Source organism: Physeter macrocephalus, chromosome 15 (genome assembly GCF_002837175.3).
Source record: "Physeter macrocephalus isolate SW-GA chromosome 15, ASM283717v5, whole genome shotgun sequence".
Classification (NCBI taxonomy): Eukaryota; Metazoa; Chordata; class Mammalia; order Artiodactyla; family Physeteridae; genus Physeter; species Physeter macrocephalus.
Genome location: NC_041228.1, coordinates 16027169 through 16043583, shown reverse-complemented (window position 1 = coordinate 16043583; position 16415 = coordinate 16027169). Strand labels below are relative to the sequence as shown.

Here is a 16415-nt window from a genome sequence, read left to right as displayed (position 1 = left end):
CTCTCACTGCTGTGGCCTCTCCCGTTGCGGAGCACAGGCTCCGGACGCGCAGGCTCAGCGGCCATGGCTCACGGGCCCAGCCGCTCCGCGGCACGCGGGATCTTCCCGGACCGGGGCACGAACCCGTGTCCCCTGCATCGGCAGGCGGACGTGCAACCACTGCGCCACCAGGGAAGCCCGTGAACGCCTTTTGACCAAGGAATGATGGAACCTTCATTGACAGCCCCACCAAGACTATGTCTAATTAGGGGCATAGTCTCCTTTCCTTGTTGAATGGAATATCAGGTGCTATTACTGGAGGGAAATGGGAAGAACTGATCCTGGGAAGACTAAAAAAACCATAGATGCTCACTAATGCAATGATTTCCAAAATTTTTTACCATAATCCATGTTAAGAAATCTATTTCACCAACATGTAAGTATACGCACATATGACTGAAATGAAATTTTCATATAACAGTATGTGCCTTTACAATGTGTAGTAGAGTCTGATAGGTCACACTCATTTCCTTTCATTTTTAAAAAATGGATTTTATAAGTACCTTATGGGTCAGAACCTGCAGATTGAAAAGGACTGCCCTTGCCATGATTTCCTTCCTCTCCCTGTCCATGAAGACTCCAGAAGGAAAGACGTGTGAAACAGGGAAGGCATAAAGTGGTGAGCTCTATAATGTCTCTCCAGAGAATATTAACCCATCCATCTCACCAGATGGATGTGTGAACAGAGATGTAAAACTCCCGTGAATAAGAAAAGGCTGACAAAAGATACATGTTTTCCCACAGAATCAGACCCTGAGACAAAGATGGGGGTCCAAGTAGCTTATTTGTGAAGTGATCCCAGGAAGGACAAGGAGGGAGTGGGAAAGTGGGATGGGGAAGGGAGGAGGGCCAGCAAAGGATTCATAATGAGGGTGTTGTCACTGGGCATCTGGGGCTCGGTCACACAGCAGACCTTCTGAGAAACTGTGCAGAACATGCTTCAGGACTGTCCCACCGAAGGGCAGGGAGGATGGGGTGTTCATCCACGAACTGCCTCCTTCCATGGGGACGTGTCCCCAAAGCCATTAATTTCCCAATACATCCATCTTGCCACCAAGTGAGGGCCAGGCTCCCATGGCCCGAGAACACCCTCAGGCAGAAGAATGCAGAAAGATTTGGGCTGTATGGGAATTGTATGCAGATAACCTCCAGGTGGGTCAGCAGTCAGGTCCAATGGGACAGGAATAGAAGCAGCACTGAGTATAGAGTAGCAAACCCTTAATCAGCAGTGCCGGAGGGCTGTGGGTCTCACCCCAGGCTGCACGCTGTCATCTGAGGAGCTCTTAAAGAGTACCGATTCCCCATGGAGGATGGGGTGGATCTCCGGCATCAGTATATTCTTTTAATTCTGCAGAGTCTAATGTGCAGGAAGTATAAGATGGAATAGGAAGGAAGAAATAACATTTCTTGTGGTTTGGTGTTTGGGTTGTTTTTGTTTTGTTTTGTTTTGTTTTGAGGTAACCTTTGTGTCTCATTTAATTCTCTCAACCGTGCTATACGTTACATATTACTATACCCATCTCAAAGGTGAGAAAACTGAGGCTGAAGGAAATCAAGTAACTCACCCAAGCTTCCATTGTTACGAGCAAAAGGACCAAGCTCACCATCCAAGACTGAATCCATGGCTCTTTCTACTCCACCGTGCTATCCCCCAAGGAAAATTTTAATAAAATTGATGGTGAAAGGAAGGGGGCAGGAAAAAAAATCAAAAGCAAGAGTGTCACTGAATAAATCAAGACTGTCTTAGGTAAGGCATGGTGGGAAGGGCTCTGGAGGCAGCAAGAAACCCTGGATAGCCAAGGCTGTTCCCAGCACCAAGAAAAATGAGGCAAAGCCACCAAAGGGGGATGGACTACCAGCTAAGCCTGCCCTGTCCTAGTGTCCCCTGAAGCTAGCCCTGCTCTCAAGGTCTTGCATCCAAAGTTAGCTCAATGGGCCATTTTCCCATCAGACCCTGAACTGTGACTCGGCACGTCACAGCCTGCCAGCTCCTGTTTGAGAGCCTCTCAGCATGATTGATCTTCTTCCCCTTCTCCGTGGCCTCCAGGCTGGCTATATTCAGCCTAGAGAATAAACCAACAACACAGCAACCAGCCTTTCCTCCTTTCTGCAACTGATTTCTCTATTCTCTGCATCTGCCTGGCTCTCCAAGCTCAGCAGCCCATCTGGTTGAAGGGATATCCTGCTGTTTACAGCCTCCCCTGGGACTGCTGGAAGATAGGAGAAGCCCTAGCCGTTTCTACTCTATGTGTTTGTGCCATGAAACTGAATTTTATTTAAGCATTACATTTGGGGAAGGAAAAGGAACTTCAGCCTTTGCTTTCTTGATAGTATCTTTCAGCAACAACAAGATGCCTAATCCATTCAGGCAATCCTCAAAAGGAAAAATTCAAAACTAAAATCTCCCGAGCAGGCTGTGCTTCCAAAGTCCAAGAGAATCTTTCAGTGAATATTGGAAAACTGTAGAGCTGGAAGGGACCCTAGAGATCATCTCTTAGAAAGGAAAGCTGAGGGCCCAAGCGGAGGAGTGACTTGCCCGATACCACGGCAACGGGGGTGCTTTGACCTCTTGTCCCCAGATGTTGTTCTACTGGGCAAGGACTGCAAACTGGGGAAAGACAGGAAGGCAGCATGCTGAAGGTGGTGATCCAAGTTGAGAAGTGTACATATTTTGCCATCATGTGAGTATATACACACATGACTGAAATGTGTATACAGAAGAGTAGGGCTGGCGCCAAGGAAAATAGTGGATTTAAAACCTGCAGCCTTAGCCCCAACTGTGAAGAAAACAAAGTGGTTTTCGCCATTTACCAAGCCATCCCAGCCAAGTTGACTAATCCCAGGGCCACCATATTGCATAACTCCAGGAGCCCCAACTCACATTGTACCGTTAATCCATATTTTAGAAAGGCAGAAGAGTAAGAACGCAAATATATTAGCTATTATTTTTCTAGCTCTTCATTAACAGCAGGAACTGAGGCATTCACTGATAACTACAGGATTCATTAAAAACAAATAGCAACTGGAAAAACACCCCAGGAAATACGGCTTTCAAGATTCAAAAGAATGAATCTATAAAAGCAAGTTAATCACAAAGATCGCTAAAAGCGAGGCCATTCAGAAGGATCTGACTTAAGCACTCACAAAGGTGGTAGGCATTGTTCTCAGTGCTTTGTGTATGTAAAGTTTCACCACGGCCCGATGACATAGGCAGTATTATTTATCTCCCATCTTACCGAGGAGGAAACTGAGATGTAGAATAATCAAGTAACTTGCAAGTCACATAGCTAGGAAGTGGCAAGGGGTTTCAAAGGCAGCAACCTTGGCTCCCAACACTGTGTGCTTGACTCCTTACAACATCACCCCTTTTGTAAGAGCCAGTTAACCAAGGTTACCTGCTTGTTAGAGCAGTGGGGGCAGTTGAATCCTGCTCCGTTTCGCTCAGATCACTGCAGGTGGCCTGAATGAAGTCTGCAGTGGGGGGAGAGTGAGGAAGTGATCTTGCTCCGATGTTGTAGGGAGGCGATAGAGACAGCCACAGCTCTGCTTTGAAATCTACAAAGGATCAATGACGTCATCAGGCACAGGTCTGGACAAGGGTCCTAGCGCCCCCAAGCAATAACCATGGGAGCTCAGAGGGAGGCTGTGGGCCACTGGGAGCCCCTCCCCAGCCCCCAAGCCCAACCCTCCTTTGGGAATGTGGAGTAAAAAAAAAGGGAGAAAAAAAAATGCTTTAAGCCCCTCCTCCACAGGCCAACAACAAACGTCTTCAGAGTAACTTTGAGACCCCCTCCAGCCCTCCCAACCAATAGAGAGAGACTTTTTAATTCACCCCACTTTGCAACCTTGAGCAATTTACCTCACATCTCTGAGCCTCAGTTTCTTCATCTCTATAGACCCACCATATACACACGTGTAAGCATTAAACTGAGGGAATTCCCTGGCAGTCCAGTGGTTAGGACTCCACGATTTCACTGCCGAGGGCCCAGGGTTCAACCCCTGGTCAAGGAACTAGGATCCCACAAGCCACATGGCACAGCCAAAAAAAAAATTAAATTAAGATGAATGGTGAAAAGGGCTTAGCACAATGCTTGCCACCTGGCAGAAGACCAGTAAATGAAGCAATAAATTGACAGTTTCCTTCTGCCCTTTGGGATTAAAAGACCACGGTTAGCTTCCTAACCAATATTCATTCTTCTTCTTTACCAAAAGACTCCTGATTTCATTCAGGGCTTCAATATGCCCAGATTTAAAAAAAAAAAAAAAAAAATCACCTTCCCAGATTCCTTTGTAGGTCCAGGTGGCCATATTTCAGTTCTGGCAAATATAATATAAGGAGAAGATGATTTGGGGAGGCTTCTAGGACATTTGTCGCTTCCCTAAAACCAAGGGGAACAAACTCAGCCAACGTTTCCCTTTGACCCTTGCCTTTTGCCCTTCCCTCTTCTTCCTTCTGAAGGTGCAGCAGCCATCTTGCCGCAATAAGGACAAAAACCACAGGCTGATCACAGGGATAGAAAAGTGGCCTGGGTCCTAAATAACATCCTTTGGTCACCACACTGACTCTAGACTTTCTGACTCTTGACTTACTGGGTTAGAAATAAACCCTTATCAGATGTTCCATTATCTGTAGCTGAACACATTCCTAACTGATATTTAGCAATTCCAGTTTGATGTATTGAAATAAACAAAGTACAGAGATGCTGGGCTGTTTGTCCAAGGTCATATCATGAATTGACTGGTGGCAAATCCAGGCCTGTTGACTATCTGAGTCTTAAATTCCCAGCCCAAATACCCTCAGAATCGATTATATTCCCACAAAAATTGTATTTATTTCAAGAATCAGAATGATCACTGTCATAAAATATTTATAAGGCAGTCAGTTGTGCCATGGATAAGTTCCCTTCTGGAAATGTAAGTAGCCAGTTAAAAAAATGGATTTCATTTAATCTGTGCAAGTGGGCCTTTCAGTCTTGGGGCAAATCACATACAAAGCTCAGAAGAGAAGCTGATCATCTATAGAACCCAGGTTCATCCCTCTGCAAACACAAGGAAGCACCTTTGAATACCACGCTGTGAAATCAACCAAAGAGAGCTGCCTGCCCTGATATCTATCATAGAGAAGATAATGAACTCACAAAAGCAATGACTTTGAACTGCTAATAAATATTTTATAACCTGATCACTTAGGAAGTCAGGATTGAAAAGCACTATTATAGAAATATAACCTTTGCAATGCAAAATTGTTTGGGCTTTAAGTTTTCATCTGCCTTGGATTGTTACAGTTTAATGAAAACAATTTTCTGGACTCAAAAAGGCAATTAATAAATAAATGCAATTAATTAAACCATATTCAAATTCTCTTGATGAAAAGGTATATCTGCAGGATGTGAGACTGACCAGAATCTCTGGAACTTTAGGATCCCTAGGAGAGAAAGGCCTGCTCCTTTCCTTGAGAAGAGATGTGTCCTGGGAACTGTTCAGGTAGATGTAGGCAGTGTTGCTTAGTACTAATCCCGCCACCAAGCCATAGACTCCGAGTGGGATGGCTTCATAGTGATGCCCCCAGGGCCGTGTCTGCACTGACGTCGCTATTCCCCTGGCCAGACCCAATGTGTCCAGTGTAAAAACACATGACCCAAGTTGTGCCAGATTCTCTCTCTCGTGGGAAGTCGGGACATAAACAAAAATACATAGTGATGGGAAGTCTTTAGAACAGAGTCATGTTTGCTGGCAGCAAACTAGAAAGTAAGCCCAGGAAATCCTGCCACCGCTGTCCCAGCAGCCTGTCAATTCTTGCCCTTTCTAAGATCATCTGATTCTGTGAGCTCTCCCGGTAGTTTCCTAAGAAATACTTCATTTTCAACTTAAGCTAGATGAAATCAGTTTCTGTTGCTTAAAAACAGAAGCCTCTCAGTGAATACATTTGACACTATTGTACACCCATGAGTAGGGTCACAGAGTCAGAAAGACTCGTTCCCTCCCACCTCCAAGCAGAAATAAACAGTCCTAATCTTGGACAAATAGAGGGTGTCAAGGAATCTCTACCTTATTGTCTCCAGGTCTCTAAGAAAATTGGTTTCAGCATTCAGCCCTCACACTGTACACCAGGACCCTTCTTTCCCAGGTTCTTTCTTCCACCTGTTGTGGTGGCAGCAACCTGGGTTGGAATCCTGACCCTGCTTCTTCTGGTCTCTCTCTCTCTGACTCCTGCCCTGCTACAGACTCAGGCTAGCCTGCTGGATGACGACGCATACATAGACCAGTCTCCACCATTACCCGAGCCCGCAACCAACGAATTCCTCGAAGCAGAGCCACCTCGCTGATCAGGTGCTCTCCCTGGACCAGCCGAGACCAGAAGAATCACCCAGCAGAACCCAGCCCACATTGCAAACTCACTGCATGAAAACTAAGTAAGTGATTGTTGGCTTGAGCCACTAAATTTAGGGGTGATTTGCTACATTGGAAAAGGTAACTGGCACCTACCCTCTCTGAGCCTCAGACTCCTCTGTGGTATAATGGAAGTAATGAAAATAGGAATAATAAAACCCACTTCCTAAAATAAGTGTGACCAGTCCATAAGATAATGCTCGTAAAATGCCTGTGTTACATTAAGAATCACAGAACTGTTCACACCACAGACGTGGTGATGACGATACTGGAGTTTTCACTTTACCTCTCGTCTGTAAATGTGGGAGTAATGATATCTAACGAACAGCGTTGTCGTGAAGAACTGAGAAAATATGCGTAATGTGCTTAGCACCACTGCAGACACAGAACATCAAGAAATGGTTATGATTGATGTGTTTTTGTTAAATATTGTCTCAGAGGATTTGCTCACAACACAGCACCACCATCTCCTACCCTACCCCTGGCATTCAGTTTCCTCCCCTTGATGATTAGACCTTGTTTCCCAGCCCACAGCCTGCACAGGAGGCGTCAGGATCTGGGTCAGGACGGAGGTCACGTTTAGTTCCTGGACTCCTTGAAGGTCAGCCCCCTTTGGACCTTAGCCACTAGGGAGCAGACTCACCCTCCAGCCACGCAGAAAGCGGGGACTGTCCTGTGGGTCCTCTTCTGTTCTCGGATCCTAACACCCACCTCGTCTTAAGGCCCAGAATTTGGGAAGCCCCTACTAGTCCCACCGTGTGCGGGCCATACCCTCACTGTGATCACCGCCCTGTCCAGACCAGACCTTCCCTCTTGACTGGGGAGAGACCCCTCCCCCAAGCAGCTTGCGGAGACACTGGTGGCGGCACTTCCTCAGCTCTGGGCAACCTCTCAACCTACGTGAGTGGTTTCATAATTCATGCCTGCCCATCAGCAGACAGATTTAGCCTGCTGCCTGCTGAGTCTGGAAATACTGAATATTAAAATATCCCAGAGGCTCGCCCTTCTGACGCCCTCGCCTCTCAGATTCACAAGCAGCTGGTTGCACGAACAATCCCCGGGACACACATCAGTTTGTCAATTAAGTAGATTTTGAGCGCTCACATGTGTAACTTTCATGGAAACAGGGGAAGCAGTTTTCGGGGCCACGGATTAAATGAATGACCTTGGAGAAGTCCTAGTCCTTCCCTCTTTGGAGCCAGTGTATTTTCTCCTGCACTGCATTGCTGCAGAAACTCTCCCGGCCCTTTTTGTCGCACCATTTGCAATCGAAGGAAGCAGGAATTCTATTTGAAAGGCATTACTGAGCAAAGTAAAGCAAAAGATCTGAAGAAACATTCTCCACCCACCTAGGATAGCCAGAGAGAGTCTCCTAGGAATTGAAACCTCCCAATATTTGAGGATGGAGGAAGCAGTGAGAATCTTTCCTATTTGGTAAAGAAAGGTAGGGGTGTGTGTGTGTGTGTGTGTGTGTGTGTGTGTCTCACACCCCCTTCCCAAAAGTCTAGCTGACTTCCCTCATGCACATCAAAGACTACCAAGCACTTCCTGCCTTTGAAGTTGAAATTTTAAAACTTCTACTGAAGGAGTTTCTAGGCTAATACACACACCTTTGCTACTATCCAGTAATGACCAATTGCAGAAGTGGGTTTGGGATTTCAGGGAAGGAGAATGGGAATTCCCCACAGATTCAAAATAGAGAAAGGGGTTTCTCCTTCTGTGCTGGCAGATTTCATTCTCTTCTCCGCCAGGAGTCTGGTGAGCCCCTAAAGCAGGCTCCCGGCACTGAGCAGAATTCGGAAGGAGCTGAAGCTGCTTCTCAGTGTATGTGACCTAATTAAGGAGGCAAGACCTCCGTGGGGGAAATGAAGGCTGATGTCCAGGCAACACAGAAAAGCTTCGTGGTAACTTAGCATCAGAACCGTAGCAGGCAACGATGGAGCGAGTCTCTGCAGAGGGGTTCTGAACTTCCTCGACAACACATTCAGGAAAAAGGCAGCTCACGCCAGAGTGTGTTACATGAGGAAGAGTCTAGCCAGGCAAACCCAGATTCAAGCCCTGCCTGTGCCATCCACTATGTGACCTGGGACAGTGTACTGATTCTCTCTTGCGCCTCAGTTTTCTCATTTGTGAAATGGGAATGACAATGCCCACAGCAGAGGCTTGTCCTGAGGATTCATCAGGCTTCCCTTTAGGGTCTTTGCCCGCAATGCTTCATTAGGAACTTGACCTGGGACTTAAAACAAGAGACTCTCGGCTTGAAGATGATTTAATTACAGCTGATGGATAAGTTGCTCATTGGATTAGTAAACAGTTAAACTAAGTATGGTGACTAATTACAGACAGGGGACTTTGCCCACACGTCGCCCTCACTGAGGGGGGTCATAATATTCTCTTTTCAGAGGTGCCCAGCCAGGAACTCAGGACTATTCACTGTATTCGTTTCCCATTGCTGCTGTAACAGATTACCACGAACTCAGTTGCTTAAGACAACACAGATTTATTATCTTCCGGTCCTAGAAGTCAGAAGTCCACCATGAGTCTCACTGGGCTAATAATCAAAGGGTCAGCAGGGCTGCCTTCTTTCTAGAGGCTCTAGGGGAGAATCCACTTTGGGGCCTTTTTCAGCTTCTAGAGGCCACCAGTACTCGTTGGCGCATGGTTCCTCCTCCATCTTCAGAACCAGCAGCTTTGGGAGGAGTCTTTCTCATGCTGACATCTCTAGTCCGCTCTTACCTGCCTCCCTCTTCCAGGGACTTGTGATGACTCTTGGCCCACTGGGATAATCCAGCAAAATAACCCAACCTCAAGGTCCACTGATTAGCAATCTGAATTCCATGTACTTTAATTTCCCTTTGCCATGGGAGCTGACACAGTCACAGATTCTAGGGACTGGGATCTTTGGGGGCCATTATTCTGCCTACCACACCTATTGCTCCAGAGATGGGGTGGAACCTGGATGAATGGAGAGGAGTTGGTCCCTTTCCCGTCTGCAGTAGTAGCTGAGCAGCCCTGTGGGGGCTGGAAAGACACTGACCTGGGGGCGGGAGGCGTGAGGTCGGGCCTGACCTGACTGTTCACTGCAGATAACTCGGGGCAGTTGACCCTTTTCAGGGCCTCAGCGTCCCCATCTGTAAAATGGGAATAATTACCCCACCTCCCACACCTGTATCACTGTTAGAGGGTTGGATATGATTCCCAGCTGAGGGCCTCTAACGGACCAGGCCCCATGGAGGACCCTGAGGTGTAGAGAACATAATACTTGCCCCCAGGAACCTCACACTCCAAGTGTCGTCACCTGACCAATATTCATTATTCTCCCTCAGAACTTCTCAGATTTTCCTACAAATCACGTCTCCCCTGTCATCAAGAACTCTGAGCTAGAGTCCCTTAGCCACTAGATAAAAATATGCACTTTCACATATATTTTATTTGAACTTTCTTCTAATTTGCATTCATTGTCAAAACATTTTAGTGTTAATAAAGAATTGTTTTATTCAACATCTCATTGTTTAACACTTTGGTTCTTCATGGCTCCACGTTTCCTTTCAGGCTGGCCTCACCTTCATAGGTGATTTTATGTGCTTTCGAGCAGATACAATTTTGTATTCCTCTTTTTATGTAACAACGCTCAAGCACTTTTCCAAGTAGCTACACACTTTTCGGAATTGTCCTTATTAATAGCTACACAATTTTCCAAGCCGGTGATGTCACAGAATAGCTTCTGGGTTAATTTGAGGGTTTCCTTTCTATATTTATAGTTTGGCTCCTTTGTGGAGCTGTTTGTGTTTGTTTCTTTGGTTTGGCTACTATAAATGAAGCTGCAATGAATATCTTCCCACATTTATGTTCTTGTCTTTTGAATCCTTTCCATAAGATAACTTTCCAGGAGCAGAATTCCACCTGTTATTCACACAGCTCTATAATACAAGCGGAACAGAGATGAGTCCTGTCCTACAGATGAAGAAACTGGACCCCAGGGAAATGTAAGTGACTTCTCCACAGACCCACAACTGGTAGGTGACAGGACTGGTCCCCATATCTTCCGATTTCTGTGACAGAGGCCTTCCAGGGCATTGCTACCTACAAGGGAATGATGAAGCTACTAGACGTCCTCCCAAGCCCCCATGCTGCATTCCTTGCTCCCGCCCTCTCACATGCATGTAAGTTGACTTAACCCCCAAGACCACTTCCCCTCCAGCCCCACCCGGCCCTGCAAGTTCACGAGAATGTGGCTTCATATACCAGGAAGGCATGAGCTGAAAGCCTAGGGTTGAACCTCAAAGAAACGGTGGCCCCCCCCGCTGAAATCCCACCACAGCGAGGTCCAGCCAGCCTCCTGGACCCATGGCAGTCCCGTGAGGACCCTTGTTTCCAAAGGAGATAGGAGAGCTCTGTGGTGCAGATAAGGAGTTTGGGCTTGAAACTCCTGGATATAAATCCTGGTTCTACCACCAATCAGACACATGGCCTTGGATAAGTGATTGCCCCTCCCTGATTCTCAGGCTGCTCTTCTGTAAGCTGCAGTTGGTAGTAAAGGTACTACCTCATAGCGCTGCGAGGATGAAACAAGTTGATTCTCATGTAGTGCTTGTCACAGGGCCTGGTTCGGCCCAAGTGCTATGTAAATAGCATTTGCTAATATCAACACCAACGTATTAGTGTCCTAGCGTTGTCTTATCTAATTGCCACAAACTTCTTAGCTAAAAACAACAGAAATTTATTCTCTGTTTTGGAGACTGGAAGTCTGAAATCAAGGTGTCAGCAGAGCCGTGCACCCTCAAAGGCTCTAAGGAAGGGTACTTCCTACCTGTTCCAGCTTCTGGTGGCTACTGGTATTCCTGGGCGGTGGTTGCATCCTTCCAGCCTCTGCCTCCACCTTCCCGTGGCCTTCTTTGCCGCCTCTGCGTGTGTCTTCTTATGAGGACACTCACATCGAATTTAGGACCCACCCTGATGCAGTATAATCCCTTCTCGATCCTTACCTTAAGTATATCTGCTAGACCCGGTTTCCAAATAAGGTCTCATTCTAAGTTTCCAGGGAGACGTGAATTCTGGGGAACATTATTCAACCCACTACACCCACCTTGACTATACGTTGCAGGGGTTGGTCTCCCATACCTAGGATGTTTACAGAGAATCACACTTTACAAAGCTTGGCATTCCACTCTTTCACTACAACGCCCCTGTGAGGTCGATGGTATCACTCCTCGCTTTGCAGAGGGAGAAACAGGCTCTGGGGGTGAAGGGACTGCTCAGGTCTCACCAGCCAACGAGGGGCAGGGCCTCAAACCCAGGCCTTCTGATTCCACCCCAGGGCTCCACCCACCACAGCACACCTATCTGAAGCCAGCGTCCTCTTAGGGAGGGTGACCAGATGGCTGTTGTCCCAGAATCAGTATCATCAATGTCCCTTTTGTGTCCCATTTGGACAATAAATGATATGGTCACCTCTTCTCAGGACTCTTGGCCCCAGAGCTCCCTGCCTCTGCCCTGGAACCAGCCCTCTCAGTGTTAGGATCTGGGATACTAGGTCTTCCTGTTCTTTCTCTTTTCTTCCACACGAGCCTCATGACGAAGAAGCAGGAAGCTCTGCCAAGGTGGAGGTGGTACATTACATTCCTCAAGGAAGCCACACCTGTCTCTAAAGCCTCCCAATGCCTACCTGTCCTCGTTACACGTTGGGCCGGGTGAAAACCGAATGAGAATTGGGTCTGAGCATTGCTCCCAATACACACCACATTGCAGAAACACCTCCCCCTGCAGCTGCAAAGCTGCTCTGCCCTGCCTCAGAGAGCTCGAAAGCCGGGGTGAGCCGAGATCCCACAGGAGCTGGCACAGTGCTTCCCAGCGGCAACTCTGCAACAGGGTCAGAGACAGAAACAAGTGGAAATGAGAGAAAGAATCTTTCTGGAAGATAAATGGACATTACAAATCAAAAGCCTTAAGCAATGTGTGTGCGTGTGAGTGTAGAATGAGGGGGGATATGTGGACAAGGATGCTTGCCTGAATCTAGGAGAAGGTTCTGGGAGGCTATCCAGGGGGATGTTAGCAGTGATACCCCTGGGAGTAGGGTTAGTTGGAGAGGCAGAAAGAATGAAGAGGCTATCACCATATCATTTGCTTTTTTTTTGGCCACACCGAGCAGCACACGGGAGCTTAGTTCCCCAACCAGGGATTGAACCCAGGCCCCCTGCAGGGGAAGCTCGAAGTCCTAACCGCTGGACAGCCAGGGAAGTCCTGCTGCTGTTTCTTTTTTAAAAACAATTTCCTTTTTTAAAACTTTTTACTGTGCAATCTTTTTTACTCACCCATTTCAGTACAGGAATGTAAACTGAAGAAATAATTAAGCGCATATGCACAAAGACAGCTAACAAGGATGCTGTTGGAAGCTTTGCTTTATAACAATAAAAAACTCAGTAGTAACCCAATCATCCAGCAATAGGGGATAGTCAGATACGAGAATGCTACTCAGATGTTAAATAATTCTCCAAAAACAGATAAAACGTGGGAAATTTTTAATGGCCACAATCTCACCATACAAGAAAATCATTCCATGTTCCCTCACAGTTCTTCTGAGGATGCTTGGGTAATGTTTATAGAGTTACAGGCACTAAATAGATATAATGTTAGGTTCAACTTGTTTTCCCTTATCATAGTAACAATAGCATTTCCCGGGTTGGTACGTTTTCTCCAAGATAGTCTTCCAAATGGAGGTAAACCCTTTACTGTTCATCAAGTCACTTTCAGCTTTTTGGTTTTTAAGTAATGCTAAAATGAGCAATGTCACGTATTATCTTTTTTCCCTTCATTTTGAATTATTTTTAAAGATGAATTCCCAGAAATGGGTTTTATTGAGTAAAGGATATAAGGGGCTCTTTTGGTGCTTGAGACATATTCCCAAAATGCTCTCCAAAAGTGCGGTACCACCGTCACCGCCACTAGCCATTCATGTGTACCAACCTCCTTAGTTTTCATTTTTACTAATTTAATTATATCAAATAAAGCTATGACTTTAGTTTAATTCATCTCTTGGATAATAAAGAAAGCTAAACATGCTCCCATATTTACCTGCTAAGTATATATTCTTATGTGACCTGATTTTTCATGTCTTTGCCAATTTCCCTCTCCTGAAGCAGAACTAATCACCTCTTCCTTGGTCTCCTCTTAGTACCTAGTTCCTGCCTCTATTCTTGGACACACCGCAGGGTTGCAGTTATTGGCTCATATATGAGCTCCTAGAGGGAAAGGGCTGTGTTTTCCTCTTCAAACCCCTGTCTGTAGCCACTAGTTACCTGAGGCCGCTGAGCACTTAAAATGTGACTATCCAGAGATGCAAACTATTATATGTAGAATGGATAAACAACAAGGTCCCATTGTAAAACACAGGGAATTATATTCAATATCCTGTAATAAACCATAATGGAAAAGAATATGAAAATTATATATATATGTATGTGTATGTATAACTGAAACACTTTGCTCTACACCAGAAACAGACATAACATTGTAAATCAACTCTACTTCACAGAAAAGAAAAACGTGGCTGGTCCGAATCAAGACGTGCTGAAAGCATAAAATACACGCGGACTTTTAAAGACTTAGAGAGAGAAAAAAAATGTAAACTCTCTCACCAATTATGTTTATATTTATTACATTTCAAAATGATAATATTTTGGCTATGTTGGATTAAACAAAATAAATTATTATAATTAATGTCACCTGTCATTTTTACTTATTTAGGGTGGCTACTAGAAAATTTTAAAATATAGGTGTGTCCTTATATTTCTATTGGAAATATAAAAGCTGCCTAGGGACTAGTGTTTTCAGACAAGCAATTCATTAAATGTTTGAGAATGGATTTAGAGGTTTTTAAGTTCTTTAACAATTGGATTGTGGCTCTTAGCTAAAAATTATCATCATCATCATCCCTCTACCATATTTATACCTCACTTTAACATCAGTGAGGCCAGTTGAAAATTGCCATTAAAGGCAGCCATGAAGAGAGAAAGACAAACAATATGGTTAGTTCAACAGATATCTATTGAGTTATCTGCTGTTGCCAGGCACTTTCCAGAAACTTGGGATCGTCAGAGAACAAAGCAAACATAGGTCCTACCTTGAGAAGCTAAGACGGGGTAGAAGCAAAGAGTTAATGACCCTGTATCTTCGGAGGTGAGAAGTACTGCGGCAAAAGCAAGAAGAAAGTACAGGTGAGGGAGGAACAAGTGCAATATTGAATAGGCGGTCGTGGTGGGTCTCATTGAGAAGATGAGAGTGTAAACCAAGACTGGAAGGAGCGGGGCACAGTATTCCAAGTGACTCCCTGGGGAAGGAACATTAGGCAACAGAAACAGCTACAGCAAAGGACCTAAGGAAGGGCTGTGTAACTGAAAGGAGTCTTGAGACCCAGGCTCTCATCTCTGAGCCTTGGTTTCCCCATGTCTTCGAGGTCTCCTCCCTCTAGGTCCTGACCAGCTCAAACACACACAACACCACCACCTACATTCCTCAGCACTGTCCATTCCTCAACCCCACCCCCCGACCGTCCCCACCACCAAACGGAGGCTTCGGAGGTTTCTCTGGTTGTCTGAATTCTAGAAAAGGCTTTGCCTGGAGCACTTGGGGGAGGGCTGAATGGAGCTGGAGAAGGCTTATTTATAAATCAGGACAGTCTGTGGGCTGCTCTGCAAACCCAGCTCATCTATAGGAAGAACAACCAGTTGCTAAAAAGATCATCCCCGGGGAGCTGCCCAGCTGGTTTGCCAGGCAGCCCAGGTCCATCTCCACCGAGGGAGTTACAGAAACGGCAGGATGGAGGCTGATCAAGTTGCAATCGCTTCCTAACTGGTTTCCCTGCCACCTCTCCCTTCACTATCCCTTCTCCACTCCGCCACACGGGCCTGAGCATGGCATTTCTGTCCTTAAAAGTGTCCCATCCAGGGACTTCCCTGGTGGTCCAGTGGTAAAGAATCTGCCTTCCAATGCAGGGAACACAGGTTCGATCCCTGGTTGGGGAAATGAGGTCCCACATGCCGCGTGGGGCAACTAAGCCCACGAGCCACAACTACTGAGCTCACGCGCCTCAATGAGAGAGCCCGCGGGCCGCAACTACAGAGCCCTCGCTTCCCGGAGCCCGCAAGTCACAACTAGAGAGAGACAAAAAACCCTGCACACCACAACTAGAGAGAAGCCCGTGCGCCGCAACGAAAGATCCCGCAAGCTGCAACTAAGACCTGACTCAGCCAAAAAAATAAAGAAATAAATAAAATAAATAAATATATATTTTTTAAAGTGTCCTATCCAATAGCTCGAAGCCCAAAGTTCTTAGCAGGTAATGAAGTCCATCACAGCCCGGCCCCAGCCAAATGCTGCAGTCTCCTTCATTTTTTCTATCTAGACCCTTCCCAATACATCATACTTTCCCTACATGCCCCTCTGCAAGCCTCTCTTGCCTTTGCTCCTCTTCCTCCTCCATCTGTCTGAGAGGTGCCTCTCCCTGTCCACCTGACGGACCCCACACACTCCTCCTTAAAGGACCAGTTCACATGTCCCCTTTTCTGAGGACACGGGTCCTGGAGTCAGCCTTTTCCAGCTCTGCCATCCCTACCCAGTGTCTAGGGCAAGTTCCCTGACTATCTGAGGCTTTGGTTTCCTCATCCATCAAAAGGGATGAGAATAAACAGTACACACCTCATGGAATTGTGAGGATCAAGGGGCCTCATGCACGGGAAGAGCCTGTCACAGTGCCTGGCACACAGTAAGCGCACAATAAGCAATGACACTGTTACTATATATTTTCAATATTATTATCATTATTACTTTAAAAACTTTATTACAAAACCGTTTTTTATTGAATTAAAATTGATCCACAACATTATATTAGTTTCAGGTGTACAACATAGCGATTCAATATTTTTATACGCTTCAAAATGATACCATGGTAAGTCTAGTCACCATCTGTTACCATACAAAGTTATTACAAT

The 16415-nt window shown here is 46.0% G+C and overlaps 2 long non-coding RNA genes across 2 annotated transcripts in view; one reads left to right on the top strand and one right to left on the bottom strand.

The window, feature by feature from the left end:
* LOC114487877 (uncharacterized) overlaps nt 1–7252 on the bottom strand; it is a 37785-nt gene extending 30533 nt beyond the window's left edge. The window contains exons 1-2 of the long non-coding RNA XR_003683392.2: nt 7073–7252; nt 3435–3594 (exon numbers count right to left, since the gene is read on the bottom strand). This is a non-coding gene — a long non-coding RNA (uncharacterized lncRNA). The remainder of the gene's footprint in view (nt 1–3434; nt 3595–7072) is intronic.
* Nucleotides 7253–7547: 295 nt separating this feature from the next.
* LOC114487923 (uncharacterized) lies at nt 7548–14037 on the top strand. Its single transcript, XR_003683491.1, has 3 exons — nt 7548–7873; nt 10307–10415; nt 13961–14037. It is a non-coding gene; the product is annotated as an uncharacterized lncRNA (long non-coding RNA).
* Nucleotides 14038–16415: the final 2378 nt, after the last annotated feature.